This window comes from Notamacropus eugenii, chromosome 1 (genome assembly GCF_028372415.1).
Source record: "Notamacropus eugenii isolate mMacEug1 chromosome 1, mMacEug1.pri_v2, whole genome shotgun sequence".
In the NCBI taxonomy this organism is placed as follows: domain Eukaryota; kingdom Metazoa; phylum Chordata; class Mammalia; order Diprotodontia; family Macropodidae; genus Notamacropus; species Notamacropus eugenii.
The window spans coordinates 221,260,090-221,275,330 of record NC_092872.1 but is presented as its reverse complement, the minus strand read 5'-3'; positions in this window follow the sequence as shown (position 1 = coordinate 221,275,330).

The window sequence follows — 15,241 nt, the reverse complement described above, 5'->3', positions numbered from 1 at the left end:
TCCTCCTTCCTCATTTTTTCTCCTCCTTCTCCTCCCCTCTCCTCTTTCTTCCTGGATGAAAATGCAGCAGCTACTCTCAGACCCAATTCCATCATTGATCAGCATGGAAGCTTTGATCTGGTCTATTTCCAACTTGGGCTCATTTGTCCCTTCTTAAACAGCCTAGTGGCCCCTGTATCCCAGGGGTTCACCATACTGATGATGGACTTAGTGCAGACTCCCATTTGCCTTTAGCTCCAATACAGCTCACTACTTCTTAGCTCAAGAGACCCACCAACCTCAGCCTCTTCAGTAATTGGGATTACAAGCATTCACTACCATCCTGGGCAGTTGTCTTAACTTCTATAACACAATGTCCCCATGCCTCTCAGACTACTCCTTCTCTGTCTTCTTCACTGGTTCCTCTCCCTCTTCCCATTCTCTACATGTGGATATTACCCAAGACCCTGGCCTTAGACACCATCCCCCTTCTCCCTCTACTCTTACTCTTCTGTCAAGGTCACTTGTTCCTATAACTTAAAATATCACCTCCAAGAAGATAATTCTCATTTCAATATCTCCAGTCCTGGCTTCTCTGAGCACCAGATATACCTTTCCAATTGCCTTCTGGGTACCTCTATTTAGATGTCCCATTAGCACCTCCAACTCTACATGGCAGGCCAGTGGAGTCTGGTGGAATGAGCACCAAAAGTTTAGCAGTCTTCCCCCCAAGGGGGAGAGAAATGTACATTTTTCTCATCACTCATGTTTCTCCATCACTTCTTACGTCTAGACAAGACAATAAATTGGGCTGTAATTTGCATGTTCACTGATTTCTGAGGTGTAAATGCTCCCTCTGACAATTTAACAAGGGGCTGATGAGAACTGTTCTGAGCTGGCTGTGGCTCAGCCCTGAACTGAGCACTGGATTTTCATTCAGAAGATCAGAATTCTGGTCTTTGTTCTGTGACTCTGGGAAGCATACTTAACCTCTTTGGGCCTTTATTTTCTAATCCATAAAATGAGAGGATTGGACTGTATCAGGGGTTCTTAATCTTTTTTGTGTGACATGGACCCTTCTGAGAATCTGGCAAAGTCTAGGTACCCCTTCTTAGAATAATGTTTTAAATGCATAAAAGAAAATGCATAAGATTACAGAGGAAACCAGTTATAATAAACTACAATGATCTATCTTTAGATAACTTTAAACAAAATGAATTTATATATAGGATATACAAATACGTATTAAGATTAATCTATTAACTATTGCACTATTAACTTTTTCTTCAATTTTTAAATCTAGACAAACAGTGAAACAATAAACTAGACTGTGATTTGTACGTTCACTAATATACACACACACATATATCTATGTATATCTATCTATCTCTATCCAGGTTACAAACCCCTGGACTTCATAATCCCTTATAATTATAAATTCCATCAGATCTTTGCCTGATGAAATCCTTGCCATTCATTAAGACTCAGTTCATTTCCTAGATCTTCAAGCAGCTTTTTTCCCTCTTTTCCCCAGTTAGAACTACTAATTTCTTTCCTTAGACCTTGCTATGTCCTTTGTATCTCTCTCGTAGCTATATTCTCTATTGCATCATGATTATTTTCGTCCAGGTCATTACCTTTATTATCCTGTAAACTCCCCAAGGGCAGGATTAAGTCTTATTCATCTTTGCATCCCCAGCAGCCAGCTGTAGTTGTGATTAATATAGCTTTGTTGATTTTGTTATTGAATCCACAGTTTCTGCCTTCAAGGGGTTTTCAATCTGCTTAGGGGGAATAAAAGGAGAGAGAGGGAGTAGGGTTAAGTAGATAAATACCTGGCCTCCAACTGGAATCAGGGTTCAAACCTTGCCACTGACACCAACTGTCTGCTAAATCACTTAACCCCAGGCAAGTCTCTGAAATAACTGATTGAATGAATGAAGTGTTAATTAAGTGCTTACAATATGCAAAACATCTTGCTGAGGATACAGATAGGAAAGACAGTTTTAGAAAGGTATTTCTGGAGTACAGTGAAGCCAGAACCAGAGATTTCAAGGTGAGAATCATCCACATGGAGGTGATAGTTGAAGCAGTGAGAACTAGTAGACTTTCAAAGACAGGAAGACTAGAGGGAGAAAGGAGCACCAAGGACAGGGCCTTGGTTTAGAGGATGGGAGGAGAAAGAATTAACCAATGAAGGATGGTCTGAGATGATAAACTGTAGAGGTGCAGATCTGCCTTGGTAGAGGAAATGTCTCACCTGGAGTTCCCAAAACTGATGAAATCACAGGTCTGTGTTGTTGTGATATGAAAACATGAACAACACAAATGGGCTGTGAGCCTGTGCAAGGACTACCCCACCCCAAAAAATCAGAATCATGCTAAGAGTTCAAAGAGGAACTATGCCCAAAGAGCTATAAAACAGTGCATACCCTTTGATAGAGCAATGCCACTACTAGGGCTGTATCCCAAAGAGATCCAAGAAAAAGGAAAATGTCCTATTTGTACAAAAATATTTATAGCCACTCTTTGTGGTGACAAAGAATTAGAAATTGAGGGGATTCCCATTAATTGAGGAAGGGTTGAACAAGTTGTGGTATATAATTGTGATGGAATACTCTTGTGTCATAAGAAATGATGAGCAAAATGGTTTCAGAAAAACTTGGGAAGACTTATATGAACCGATCCAAAGTGAAATAAGCAGAACCAGAAGGCCATTGCACACAGTAACAGCAATGTTGTTACGATCAATATGGTTATGATCAAACGATCATATGATCAATGCCTTAGCTGTTCTGATCAATATAGTGATTCAAGACAATTCTGAAGGATTTATGATGAAAAAATGCTATCCATCTCCAGAGAAAGAACTGATGGAGACCTAATTAAGATGAAAGCACACTTTTTAAACTTTCTTTCTTTTTTCTTTTTTGGTCTGTGTTTTCTTTTGCAACATGGCTGTTGTAGGAATATGTTTTGCATGACTTCACATTTATAATCTATATAAAATTGTTTGCCTTTTCAAGGAGGGAGGAGGGGAAAGAGGGAGAGAATCTGGAACTCATTTTTTTTTTTAAAAAAAGGAATGTTAAAAATTTACATGTAATTGAGAAATATTTAATGAAAAAATATATTTTGGTGGGGAAAGAGTTCAAATGGTCATTTGAGAAGAGGAGTTTGGGCCCTTCTTAAATGAAGAGGAATCTTATTTCATCCAAAATGCTAACAGCATCCTCTAAACACGACTTGTCTTTTCCCATTGAAAACAACTTGAGAGAAGGCTTGAGAGGGGCAAGAATGGAAGGAGGGATTGTGGAGGGATGCATAGAGGGGAGTTTTCTTCCGTGATGGTGGAGTGACTTGGGAGCAAGAACCATAAGAATAAAAGGTTGGCTTGGGCATCCAGAACACAGGATAAACTGCAGCATTAGTTGACCAAGAGGAACTTGGAAAAAACAGGGCCAAGGTCCATTCACATTTGATGAATACCAGGAACACTTTTTATTGTGAGACTTTCACTCATGTCTGTTGTTTTACCCCTGATTATTTCTTTGTTGTTGCTGGCTATAAAGGGAAACATCTCCTCTGGGGAGCAGGGGGAGCAGGGAAAGAGAGTAGGAACAGAGGCATGTATGTATGAAGAGCAGAAGCCATATTCACTACATAAATGCAACCTGGTGAAATTTGCTGGTCTCCACTTAGTCTGTGCATCCGGGAAGCAGGTTCTGAGGCTCCCTCTGTCTACCTGGTGGACAATCAATTTCGGAGATGTTGATTCTCCAACTCTAGGAGGTACGCCTTTAGAACTGCGGTTCTTAACCTGGGGTAGAATTACAGACCTCCAGGGATCCATAGATAGATTTCACAAGGTCTATGAAATGGAAAAGAAAATTACATCTTTATATTCACCAACCTCTACTTGAAATTTATCATTTCCTTCAATTATTTAAAAAATCTTTCTAAGAAAAGGTCAGCAGGCTTTGCCAAAATGCCAAAAGGGTCTTTGACATTAAAAAATTAAGAATCCCTGCTTTGTTAAACCTCAGAGGACTTCAGACATGCTTTAGGGACAGAAGGAGTGGAAGTAGGGAGGAGAGAAATCTCCTGTGAGAAGGAATGGGGGGTAACTGTGCTGTACATTGAGAGACAGCTAGAACTATCTGGGATCTCTGGAAAAAAGAGTGGATTGACACTGCAGAGCCCTCCAGAGCCCAAGAAGCAGGCTTGGTGATGGTGGAAGAGAAGACTACAGAGCTGACAATATATGCTCCTAAAAAGGAATTCTTCTAGACTCCTTCCCACTATGTTGGGTACCTAAGCCATCACCTAGAGCAGTGGTTCTCAAGCTTTTTGGTCTCAGGATCCCGTTAAAAATTCATGAGGAACCTCCCTTCTGCCACCAAGAATTTTTGTTATTGGGTTCTATCTATTGGTATTTACTGTATTAGGAATTAAAACATCTTAGAATTACTATCAAAATAGTTTTGATATTGGGGATCTCTTGGAAGGGTATCAGGGACCCAGGGATCCTGGGCCCAAATTTTGAGAACCACTGGCATAGACTATCATCCCATCCCTGATGTGATAGAGGGAACAAAAGAGAACTGAAATAAACTCCAATTTCTGGACCCCCGTGTATCTGACCTTGTACTAGCTTCTATGGGCTGGTATGTTTTCCAGGTCCCCATCGTGAAATCGCAGAATTGGAAGGGAGTTCATTGGTCATCTAAGCCAGAAGTGTCAAACATCTGCAGCATCCCTGATTGGGACTTGAGCCAGATCAAAATGTATTTAGGGAATATTTGACAAAATAAATAAAGATATAATAAAGTAGAGATAATATTATATTCAAAAACCATCAACTTGTGGCTCACAGGAATCCCTGTCTATGGATTAGTGTCCTCCTTTTCTATTTTTGAGTTTAACAACATTGATTCTAATCCAACTCGCCCCCAAGCAGGGATCCCCCATATGCACTTTCAGACAAGTGGTCATTCAGCTTTGGCTTGAAGAATACTAATGAACAAGGGACAGCTAGGTAGTAAAGTGGATAGAGCATCAGTGCAGGAGTCAGGAGGACCTGAGTTCAAATATAACCTCAGACACTTGACACTCACTAGCTGTGTGACCTCGGGCAAGTCACTCAACCCTAATTGCCTCATCCTGCATCATCTCCAGTCATCCTGATGAATATCTGGTCACTGGATTCAGATGGCTCTGGAGGAGAAGTGAGGCCGGTGACCTGCACAGCCCTCCCTCACTCAAAACAAAGTCAAGTGCAAGTCATGTCATTATTTCTCTGATGGCATGGTCTTCGGCAATGAAGGATGAACACACATACTAATAAACAGGAAGTCACTATTTCCAGAGCCAGCTGTTGAATCCACTTTAGGTTAGCTCTTATTACTAGGAATCTATTCCTTATATAGAACTGATATCTACCTGCTTTTATCTTCTATCCTTGTTTTTCCCTCTAGAATTAAGCAAAGCCATCTATTTGGAAATTCTTCAAATAATTGAAAACCACTCTCTTGTCCCTCCCCCCTCCAATGTCTTCTCTTTCCAGGCTAAACATCCCAAGCTCACAGGATCACAGGAGCTATTACAGATTCATAATCCAAATCTCTCATTTTGCAGCTGAGGAAACTAAAGTCCTGAGCAGAAAACTGACTTATCCAAGGCCACAAACATAAGAAGCAGCCAAAATAAAATTTGAACCAGGCCCTTTGATGACCAATCCAGTACTTTTCACTGCCTGACACTGCCCCCTCATCCTAGTTTCCTTATTATAGACATGCTCCAACTTGTTATTGTTTATTCTAAAAAAACATAACTCCCTCTCCTACCCCATAATGACATAATATTCCAGAGAAGCATGTCTGGTTTACAAAATTGTTTCGTATTCTTCCTAGGTGGTGTACCGAGAACAAGTAGACCGTGGTGCCTAGGCTATCTGTAGCTTTGTGATCCCTGAGGTCAGGCTTCCAATAGTATGATATGATTGTGGAATTAACAATGTATTAATATTAACTCAACTCTATTAAGAGAAGAGCAGCAGAGTTGCATCATTAACACTGCACCGGAAGTCAAAGATCCTGTGGTTTCTAACTCTGCCAGTAACTAGCTACATGAACTTTCTGGGGTCTTTCTATCTGTGTACAGCTGCTTCCTCATCTGTAAAGTGAAGAATGTGGACTCCTTGTCTGTTAGGGTCATTTTCTAGGATTTTGTTCTTGTTAACATTAACATAACACCTATAAACACTTAGGTTCAATCAGGCATCTTTTCTCTGTGAAGGTGTTGGAGTTTGGTTTCAGCGAAGTTACAGGCGAAGAGGAAAAGTCAGCCCTTTTAGGTGTAAATGAAGCATTCCACACCTTGTTGTGGAGTCTGAGATTTGATTAAGTAATTCAGCTGCTTATGAAAAAGCCAGCAGAGACAATGAATTTGCCCCTTGGGCACAGACTGCCTCCACACCTTTCCCTCACACCTCTCTAGCTTTTTGCTTGAGAAGTGACTTACCTCCAAGTCAAGGAAGGGAACTAGAGAGGCTTCTGTCAATCCATCAACCAACCAACATTTATTAAGCACCGATGATGTACCAGGCACCAGGCCAAGTGCTAGGGATACAAAAAGAGGCAAAAGGTAGTCCTTGCGCTCAAGGAGTTTATACTTTAATTAGGTAGACAGCATGCAATCCAGGAGTAAAGGTATCTGTCCTTTCTGGAGAAAAAAAAAAGCATAGTAGTTTTCCAGCTGAAAAGAAAGACCTTGGTGCCATCCAGCTGAGCCAGAGGCCAGAAGCAGAAGCGACAGTAGTTTCCATTAGGAATGATGAGCCACTGGGCACCTAACTTGCCAGTGCCAGTCCAAAAGGGAGTAGTCCAGAAGGGACTAGTCATTAATCTTCAGTTATTACAAATTATGCTTTAATCTAACCCAGGCCTAAATGGTAAACAATCTTCAGCTCACCCTACCTTTTCTTAGAGTTAAAAGCTATAGAATTCATATAGGAAAAAAGAGAGAGTCTCTGTTCAAGAACTTTAGGACTTCAGGATAGTCATTAGAGGTGATTTTCTTGTCACTTTTTAATTTTCTCACCCTTGTTAACTAGCTCTCAGTTTTCCTTAACTCCTCAATCACTCAAGTGAGGAAGAAACTGGCTTTCTATTCCATGCAGTTTATTAAACGACTGAAGAGTAAAACACTACATCCACACCTTGCTTTATATTCTTGTGCCAATGGGTGAGCTTGGGAGAGTTTATGTTCCAATTTTATTTTCCTTCCTTGAAGTCAATGATTATCGTGAAGTCCTAATTTGCATCAAATACTTAATGTTCTTCACTAACCTGTTTCTTGGAAGTTCTATTGCCTTCATAGAACAAGTCACCCCTGAAAGGACTCTTCAGGACTCTCCTCAATGACATACTCAGAACCTCTATTTTAAAGCATGTTCAAACAGAGCATTCAAGAGTAAAAATGAAAAATCTATAAACAGAAAGAAAAAATGGAAAAGATTTGTAAAAGCTATTACAACAAACTCCCCATCAAAGACAGGGTAACCACCCCAAAAGCCGGTCACAGATCCCTTGTTGATCACAACAGGACAGGGCCCATGAACAGTCCCTGCACTTCCACATGGGCCATAACATTGTGGTCTCTGAGGTACCTATCTAGAAAATAGATATGACAGTAAAGAGAATAAATATGGGAAAGACTGATGGGTTGAACCAGGTACATAGAGAGAGGAGCTATGTTGAAGGCTATGAAATTGTGAGGGCATTGAGGAACTGAATTACAAGTTATTTAAAAAAGGGAAATGCTAAATGAATAGGAAAAAATAATCAAACCTCATTAAAGAAGATGAGTGAGAGAATCTTAACAGTTACAGACCACTATGCCTGCATATGTATACATATATATGTGTGTAAGCATTTTTATGAGAATCATTTACATACAAACTGAGGACATCTTCAATAGCAATATGATACAGTACAAGTAGACTTCTGAAAAAGATATTTCACAATAGACCATATCTTACCATCTCACAAATGGCTGAAAGATGTAGAGAATAAAAGATACTATTGTGCTTGTTTGTTGATTTTAAAACAAATTCCATTTGGAGAAACCAAAATACCATGTTATAGACTCATTTATAACAAGGTATCTCATTCATACATTAAGATCATTTAGAAGATATAACTACAAAACACACTCTGTTCAATGACTCTTGGATAGTAGGTTTTAGGTGATGAATGAATTAGGGAGATGTTGGGCATGGTGTGGCAGGCCTGCCTAAGAGGTTGAAGCTGGCCCTTGGGAGTTGTGAGATGCAAGAAGTTAAACTGGTCAAGTGTCTGCTCTAATCTTGGCATTACTACAGATTAGGAGGGCCACCATATTGACTAAGGAAAGGAGAACTCTTCCAGTTTGGCATACAGAGCAAATCAAAGGTCCCATCCTCACCAAAGCAAGCCATAGCCCATGAGCAGTTCATGAACTTCCAGCCTGTCCCCAACAGAGAGACATAGTTTTTTGCTTTTGTTTTTAGAAAGGGAGCTGAACAGATGGAGTGTGGATGCAGATTGAAGCGTATTTTTTTTTACTTTATTTTTCCTGTTGGGATTTTTTTTGGTTTGTGTTTTCTTTTACAATATGGCTAATATGGAAAAAAATTGTGCATGACTACACATCTAATCTATATCAAATTGCTTGCCTTCTCAAAAAGGGGGGAGGGGAGGAAGAGAGATAATTTACTTTAAAATTTTTATTCATTATGAGCTTAAATACAAAAAAACCTAAAAAAGGAACATTTCCATGTACATATAACATAAAAAATGAATTCAATATAAAACCACAAATTTCCATTTCCCACTCCTTACTTTTTTTTTGGAAAAAATATGTAATAAATGCCACACATCATTTTCAAAGCTAACCTGCTTTTCTGTGCTTCCTTCTAAGTTTTCTTTTGTTCAAAGTAATTGCCTTCTAACAGGAAAGGTTTCTTTTTAATTAATACATTTTACTGGTACTATTGTATGGCAGTAAGACCAGGAACACCATTGCCTCAGAAGAACAAAAGATGAGCACTGCAGGATGTGTGGAAAGGAGTGTGGTATGTGTGAAATGGCTGAATGCTAAAGAACAGGAGTAATAGATATTATCAAGGAATTGTATCACAGGAAGGGAAGATGAGCTGGTAGCGTGATGAGAGTGAGGGATGATTGGTGGACAGGCAGAATGCTGAACTGCTACTGTCTCATGATCAGGAGAAAATGAGGAAGGTTTCTAGCATTTTGGGTGAGTCCACTGTGATAAGTGTTGTCAAGGACATGGATGAGGATTGCACAGGATGGGCAAGCATGTTTGAGTTGTGATCTTCATAGTTGAAGGGAACTCCTGAAAGGATGGGGTTATGCATCTAGTTGAATATTGAGAGCTGAGTTCCAACAGAATACACTAGGGATTTTAAGCTGGATATTATATATGTGTATATGTGTGTGTGTGTGTGTGTGTGTGTGTGTATGTTAGCTCACAAAGGAATACAAGAGAAAACAGTGCCACAGTATTATTGGAATGAAAAGACTTGTAAACATGAACAATTAGAAAAAATATAGGGTAACAAAGAAGTGGTTATTTGAGATTTTAAAGAAATACAAGGTAAGGATAGGACTTCAGAGAAAGGAGAGATTTCTTTGGCTAGGATAGTAGGGTTCAAAGGTTTCTTCTAATGGTAGAGGGAACATGTATATAAATTGGCAGATGCATGAAACATACATGCAGATATAGCACCAAGCAATTTCCTCCAATATCACCCTTCCAAAGAGATAGAAGATGACCTTAAAGATGAAAGCACTAGCAGCTGTCAGGGCATCAGGAACTGAATCCTAAAGGAAGTCATGTATTCTAAGAAGTGGAGATGAGGAGAGAGAGCATTTGAGACATGGGGGCTGGCAGTAACTACAAAGGAAAAGAAATGGGATTTGGAGTACCATGTGTGAATAGCAGCAAGTAGGATGGTATGATGGGGCTGTAGAGTTTGAGGGAGGAGAGAATAATAGATAAAAAGACTGGAAAGATAGGAAAGGACCATGTTATGAACAGTTTGACAAGAATATAGTATTCTATACTTATCTAAGGGAATAATGTGAAATGTTTGGAGAGGTAGATGGGAGGCAGATTTGTAAGAAAATATTAAAAGTGATAGATTCAGAGAAATGGGAAAACTTGTATGAATTGATCCAGAGTAAAGTGAGCAGAATAAGGAAAAGAATTCATGCAATCATTACTACATTATAGATGAAAATAGCTCTAAAAGACTTGAGAACTCAGATCAACGTCATAGCCAATCACAACTCCAAAACAGTGATGATGAATCATTTCCCATATCTTGATAAAGAGGTGGACAACTGTTGTTGTGTTCATCCTTCGTTGCTGAAGAAGACCAAGCCATCAGAGAAATGATGACATGACTTGCACTTGACTTTGATTTGAGGGAGGGAGGACTATGCAAGGTCACCAGCCTCACTTCTCCAGAGCCATCTGAATCTAGTGAACAGGTATTTATCAGAATGACTGGAGACGGCCCAGGATGCACTGGTGGACTAGAGTTAGTGAGTGGGATATCTATTTTCAGAATTGTTTATGGGGAAGGGTTTGTTTGCTTGATCATGCTTACATGCCATACGGAATATTTTTAAAAATTATTTTGGGGTAGGGGAAGAGGTGTGGTAGTATTTTCAAGACCAAAAAAATTTAAAAAGCATCAGTGAAACAATTTAAAACTGCCAAGATGAGAGTAGAGGGTAGTTTAGGGAGGACACAGACTATCAGTTCTGTTTTGGACTTATTACATTGAATTTTTATACATTAAAAACTCTAATGCTATACATAATAGGAATTTATGGTTTCATGTGCAATCTTCTTTTTTCTGGTTTTTTTTTTTTATGTCATAGTGCTTTGTCGGTTTTAGCTATGGGTTGAAGGTGTTTGGTTCACAAGGAGAACTAGCTTGTTTTTCAATCTGACCCTACTATAGTGTAGGAGTGGCCATTCTTTCCCAACCATGAAATAGAAATGGAATAATAAGGAGGAAAGTTGTTAAGGCCAATAAGGCAACTGCTTCTAAAGGAGTAATTCCAGTCCTCTATGTACCAAATCTTCCCCATAATACCACTGCTTAGACTATTCTTTGTTCAGGGAATCCAGGATTATACTGATTCATGTGTCTTGGGTTGTTTTTTTTTCATGCTATGGGAATATATATATATATATGAACAAATATATATGTATAAGTATGTATATATGTGTGTATATATACATATATATATAAATATATATATGCACAAATACCTTATGGTTCATTTTGTGTCCTGATATATGGATAATCCCTGCAAATTAAAGTTTCCTTTTCTTTATGTCTATAGCTGACAATATTCTCATTGGCATCTACCCATGAACAAATGAGATAATATATGCATTGGGTATAATACAGTTTTATCTTGATACCTATTCTTAAATACCAAGTGACCAGCAATGTAAAAGGTAAACTTTGAAGAGACAGAAATAAGCTTTGGAATGGTTAACCACTTTCCTTGGGAAGGAGAGGAGAAAGAGGAAAGGGGAGAAGCTTCACCATTATTGGTCTTGGAAAATAATTCAGCTAGATTCTTTTATTATCAGCTCCATGTGCCTTCTATCTGGTAAGTTCAGCCTTCCGATTTAGAGAATGTCAGCAGCAGTAGCAGCACCTCTAACAGCAGTGGTGGTGCTAATTCCCAGGAGCTCCTCTCATTTCTCTTTGTGAAGATTTCAGAAAGGAACTCCTTTCTGTCCCAAATGAGTGGCTTACTTCTTTCCCCCTATTCCCACCAGAAATTCATCTTCACTCTCCTTCTAGGATAAATAGAGGAAGCTTATATTTTCAAGCTCCCTGGGGCTTTGGGGGAACTTTATATACACTGACAGACACAGTTCTCTAGTGCAGTGCCTAGCTACATTTACTCCTGGGGTCAGGAATTTTTCAGTTCCTTGCAAAATCAGTGGTGGCACATGTGGCATCTGGAATTATAAACTGGAACATCAGAATAAACATCGGTACATAACAGAATAAGTGTTCCGAGCAATTGCCTCTCAGGGTTCTATTCACAGTAAATACACATCAGAAATACATACACTAGATATCGTACAATGTATGAAAGTTGCTTCAGGGAAGCAGGTCTAAATTACAGGAAGACATCGAAGGTATGCATTATTGCTGTAGTATGTACGTATCTCAAGAACATGAGCAAATACTCAAAAGTGTAGAACAAAAGTGAAGCCACAATAGTATCAGTAGGCCAAATAAATAATAAAATACGCAAAATAGCAGCATATTAGGAAATAAGTAGCAAAATCATTCATAGTCAGCAGACTAACATAGCTTACGCATGATCTTAGCATAAAGGGAAATAAACACGAGCAGGAAAATGAAACAAAAACATGTTTAAACATACAATAATTAGCATATGCCTCAGTGAACATATGCAATTATATGTAAAGCCTAGCTCATATAGGTAAAGAGTAGTGTTGACTAGCTATATTTGTGATCATTTTTCCAGTTTATCCTATAGCTTTCCAAGTTGGCCTGACCATTGATCAAGTAGATTTTTCTCTGATGACCTATCTATCCCTATACCTGAGCTGGCTGATTGAATGTGCTACCCCTACCTCACTATGCCATTGCCAAACTGTTCTGTTTTTCCCACACTATCTTCTATCTCTAGCCTCCATGACTTTGCAGAGGAATATATTTCCTCCTTATCTCTGCCTTGGTGAATCCCTTTCTTTCTTTAAGATGTAGCTCAATCATGGCATGAAAATGGCAGAGAAATAACATGTTGGGTCCAGAATAAATATGATGAATGCTTACTGATCAGAAGCCAAGAGGGGGTCTGGGTTAATGAGAACTGAGAAAAGATCTCATCTATTTATCATTTAAGGAACTTAGGATAACCTTGAGGAGCATAGTTTCAGTGGAAAATCTGGGTTTGGGAGCCAGATTACAAGGGAATAAGGAGTGAGAGCTAAGGCAGTGAGTGCAGATGACCTTTTCCAATAGTTTCACTTGCAGAAGGGCAATCAATCAACAAGCAATTATTAAACACGTATTATGAGCCAGGTACTACCACCCGCTAAACACTGGGAATACAAAGACAAACACAAAACAATCCCTGCTCTCAAGTTTACATTTGTTTTGAATATATATGTATGTGTATATATATATATATATATACACACACACACACACACACACACACACACACACACACACACACACACATATATTTAACAAGTATTTATTTTCTCTCCTTCCCACCTCCTTTCTTTACCTTTATTAAAAAAAACAAACAAACAAAACCCTACAACAAATATACATAGTCAAGCAAAAATAAATTCCCAAATTGTTCATGTCTAAAAATGTATGTCTCATTCTACATCTTGAGTCTATCTTCTCTCTGTGACGAGTTGGGTATCAGGCTTGACCACTGATCCTCTGGAGTCATGGTAGGTCACTGTATTGACTAGAGTTGTTAAGTTGTTAGGTTGTTGTCTTTACAATGTTGCTATTATATAAATTGTTCTAACCTGGCTTTGCTTACTTCACTCTGTATCAGTTCATGAAAGTCTTCTCAGGTTTCTCTGAAACCATTCTTTTCATCATTCCTTATGGACACAATAATAATCCATTATATTAATATACTATAATTCATTCAGCCATTCCCCAATAGATAGAGGCAGTTCTTTGTTATTACAAAAAGAGCAATGTAGAAATACTTTTAAACATATGAGAAAGAGCTTACATTTTTATGAATCGATCAACCCACCTTTATCACCACTTACTGTGTGTCAAGTACTGTGCTAAGCAGTGGAGATGCAAAGAAAGATAAAAACATTATCCCTGATCTCAAGGAACTTACATTCTAATGAGGAAGACAATATGAAAACAACTACGTATATACAAGTTATATATAGCGTAAATGGGATGCAACCTTAGAGGGGAGGAACTAGGAAGTGGGGTGGGGAGGAGAGAGTGAATAGGACTAGGAAAGGCCTCTTACAAAAGTGAAAATTTGAGCTGAGGCTTGAAGGAAACCAGGTGACAGGTGATGAGAGAGGATTTCATTTATGGGGATAGTCACTGAAGAGGAACACTCAGATGGGGAGACAATATATATACACACATTGTATATACATATATAGGTATATATATAGTCAATTCTGCTATAAGACTTGCTCTGAAAATGTGAATTTGCTCTATTAGGGAACCATCTGAACATAACTAGAACTCTGCTTATGTTCCATTTTAACTGCAAGAAACCGCAAAAATGCAGAAAATGGCATCACTTCATAATAACTTGCAAACTGCAACTCTACCACTACCTACTTCCACAAGGAAACGAGGTCTTTGTCAAGGTAAAATGCCATATTTATTGCATATGTTTTGGTGTGGTAGGAGCTGTGGGTTGAAGATTACCTAGCTTGGTCTGCTTTTACCGCCCAGCCACCTTCTATCACTACTTCTGGCTCCCACCTGTCCAACTCTAAAGAATTTGACCAGCCCTCCTGTGGGAACTGGGATACAGGTCCAGCAGTAGTTAGAGGCTGTGGATACCAGTGCTGCTGATATTTATTATAGTATTTGTGTATTTCTTAGGCATCAACATGTATAAAATATGTGAAAACATGAAAACAAACATTTTGATTAGGCGCCAATCCTTTTTTTGACATCCCTTATTGTTTTTGTGCCCTTTACCCTATTTCTCCATAAACCCTGTTTTTTTCTTGATGATGATATTTAGGAATGAATAAGTCAAATTTATAGCAAAGCACTGTAGGAGACACATTAAAAACAAAAGTCAAGGTAACCATTGGAGGGATTTTTAGGATGATTACTCGAGTGGAGGAGAGGGTTGAGGACAGGTTTTTATTTTTTATTTTTTTAAGGACAGTGGTTGTAGGCAGCAGGAGTCAATGGATAAGGAATGATTGAAGAAGAAAGAAAATGACTGAGAGGGCAAACCCCTAGACTACAGAGGAGGGAGCAAAGGCATAAATGGGGGGTATTAGTCTTGGTAAGGGAAGAATATCACCCCTTTCTCAGAGGTTGAATCAAAAGAAGCCAGAGTGTAGGAGGGGGGAGGGACAGGGCAGGGGAATGACATACAACGATGAGTTTTTACATGTGGAAGAAGGGAAAAGGAAATATTTAACCCTCATAGCA